At 34.9% G+C, this 3265-nt stretch overlaps 1 protein-coding gene across 1 annotated transcript in view; it reads left to right on the top strand.

Annotated features, from left to right (window-relative positions):
- The window catches only part of LOC106873171 (probable E3 ubiquitin-protein ligase DTX3), a 486006-nt gene that overhangs the window by 75421 nt on the left and 407320 nt on the right, over nucleotides 1-3265 (top strand). The gene's annotated exons all lie outside the window — the stretch shown is intronic.

The following is a 3265-nucleotide window of genomic DNA, read 5'->3' as shown; positions in this document are numbered from 1 at the left end:
CAGCCAAGAGATCGTAGTAGTCAGTTGTTACATGTTGTTTAACTGAAAAGAAAGCAAAAAAGTAAAAGAACTTTTAATGGACTCGATTGTAAACTTTTGCTTATGTTATTTGAATTGTTATGCAATGTATTGATGATGTAATGTTTTGTTTGATGTAAAAAGAAAGAAAAAAGTTAGTTCTGCTACCCAACGTATGGCCTCCGTGTTATTTCTTCCTCCTCCTTTTGCCTGTTGTCTTCGTTGCGTGCTCCGGCCGGGGCTTAGCCGTGGCGAGTATCCCGACTCACTGAGCGGCGACGTTCGCACGCGCGCGAGTTCTCGCTTCTGTTCGAGATGCTTCACGTGCGGGCGTTCGTAACAGTATTTATATTGATATATGCATTCAAAAATGTATATAAATTTATCTATAACTCTATCCATTTTAATTTTTACTTGCGATTTTATAAACCCTTATTACTTAAATTTTATAAACATATTTACCATAATATTAATATACTTAAATACAATGTTAATTGCTATATATTGTTTATCTCTATACTTTTTAGTGATTACTCTGAGTATATTATATTATATTTTATATTTATATCTCTAAACATACTTTCTTTCCCTCCTTTATAAGATCTATACGAAATTTTTCTATAAAACAATGCTCAGTTATTCTCCGTACACTTGACACATAAAAACATAAAGATGTGATGGTATATCATTTTTTCTACCGACGAGACTCAACTTTATAATGATTTAATTATTTTGATTAAAAATTTTAAAGTCTGAATCGAAACAACTGTTAGGGTTTATGTCTATTTTTGTAATTAATAAATATAATTTCTATTATACATGTATACATTTTTATATTATACGAATATATATTATATATTCAAATGGCTTCACACAGTTTCCGTTTAGCTAATTCCACTCACAAGGCATTGGTTAGTTTGTAGGTATGGTAGAATGTACTAACTACCAACTCAGGTTGACGTTGACGAGAGGCGATCTGAGATGCCAAAAACCTATGGTTGAGACGCAAATATTTTAACCATACAGCTGTACCTGTATACAAATAGATAGACAGACAGACAGACAGACAAACAGATAGATAGATAGATAGATAGATAGATAGATAGATAGATAGATAGATAGATAGATAGATTGATAGATAGACAGAAAGATATGTTTATTCAAAAGAAAATAGGCAAGAAACAATCACCAGTGTTTTCCTTCAGTTTTCATCCATCATTTTTCACCCCCAATGCAGTTACCATCCGCCATTCTTTGTTCATTACCAACAAAACTCTAGTTTGTCTAGTTATGTAACATTTTATCTTTCGAATAACGGTTATGTCCTCATCTTCCCTCTTTTCTTGCTTGCTTCCTTTCTTACTTTCTCTAATTTAATATTTTACGGTATTGTTATTTTTTGTCTCGCTTATAATCGGTTTTTCTCTTCAATTTTGAATTGATTACGTGACGTGTCACCGTATTTCCTGGTTTAACTTACGCGTTGATGAATCCCCACACTGAAAAGGAAAGAATTATTATTATTACTATTATTATTATTATTATTATTATTATTATTATTATTATTATTATTATTATTATTATTATTATTATTATTATTAATACATTTTTATTTATTTAAAAGAAAACTACGTTTGCAAACAATTTTCTGAAGCGGTTTCTTTATTCGTATCTCTTCCTTCGTCATTCAATCCATGTCTCCGAAACAGCAACGAACCTTCTAGATGCATGAGAACCAGAACTTTTCAATATTCTCTGCATGTCCATAAGAAAATGAATATTCTTTAATATAATACTGAGCAAAAATGTGAACAGAAAAAAGAGTTTACGTATTTACTTACAAATATTCTATTCCAAAATCGCAAATAATAGAAATATAATGCTGGAATTCTAATTCCTAGAATATGTGTTTGTGTGTGTGTGTGTGTGTTTATGTGTGTGTATTTGTGTGTGCACCTCGGGTTGACTCAAACATTTCTTTCGGATTTTCACTGATGACTTTTCGCAACTTGTATTTCCATTTTGTAACAATAATCTTGCCACGCTGGAGGGAGAGTGGTTTGCTCCCTTACTCGCAATATAACAGACACAGGTTGTGTGTCGTTAACCAGCTGGAAAATATGTTTTCCTGGGGTTAAAATGTGGTAACATTGTTCTGCATGAAACAGCCATGTAAAAGTGGCAACAAACATTACTGTTTAGTATCGTTACTACTTGAATCGATTTCAGAGATTTTAAAACTAGCTACTTTAGCTTGCTGGATCTATTTTCGTGATCCTAGTAAGGGAAATTAGTGGCTCCGTTCCGATCAGGCTTCAGAAACTGTTGTCAAAGAAGGGTGACTTGAACAGAAGTTACGTTATGTCTTTGGTGTTGTTGAACTGTGAACTTGTACCAGATGATTATACTCTGAATGTTAACATTTATACTCAACCTGCAGTAAGCATAGGATGTTTTGAAATCTTGCTATCTGCCATTGGACAATCAAAGGCTCGCACTCGTACAGCATAACAATGCCCAGCACACCCTGCTAATGTAACCAAGCTCAAACCTGAGGAACTTGATGGGCTGGAAGTGCTTGTTGCCTCACCCTGCCTACAATTCCGACCTTGCACCATCAGATTACCATATTTTCCTAAGTCTGGTATAACATTCTCGGGTCACTCTATCTTTGTTCGTAACACTTTCGTATGATATATTGAGTCATCCCATAAATAATGCGGTTTTCTTTTCAATTGCAAAGGAGGCGGGATAAACTATCTGCATCAACTTGCTATAAACGTTTTGAAGAGTGCAGTTCGATTTTAACAGTTATTTTTTTCAAAGCTGTGATGGAAGTGACAAAGGAGCATATTCGGCATATTTTGCTTTATGAGTTCAATAAAGGCAACAACGCACCGGAAAGTGCGAGGAATATTAATACAGTACACGGGGATCGGACAATAAGCATAAACCAGTGTCAACGGTGGTTCCAGAAATTCCGAGCCGGAAACTACAATCTAGAAGACAAGCCTCGTCCTGGAAGATCTGCAGAGCTCGGTGAGGACGCCCTGGAAACATTGATGGAACGAAATCCCACCGTAAATGTTGAGGAACCAGCAGAGAAGCTTGGATTTGGTCATTCAACCATTCATTGACACCTGAGCTGGAAGAAAAATGACCATCTTTGGTTTCAAGACGAAAGGTGTTCTTCCATCAGGATAATGCTCAGCCATATATATAGGGCGAAGATGACATTCCAAAGACT

The sequence above is a fragment of the Octopus bimaculoides genome, chromosome 14 (genome assembly GCF_001194135.2).
Source record: "Octopus bimaculoides isolate UCB-OBI-ISO-001 chromosome 14, ASM119413v2, whole genome shotgun sequence".
NCBI classification, from domain to species: Eukaryota; Metazoa; Mollusca; class Cephalopoda; order Octopoda; family Octopodidae; genus Octopus; species Octopus bimaculoides.
The sequence above is the reverse complement of the archived record's forward strand: the minus strand, read 5'-3'. Positions and strand labels throughout refer to the sequence as shown.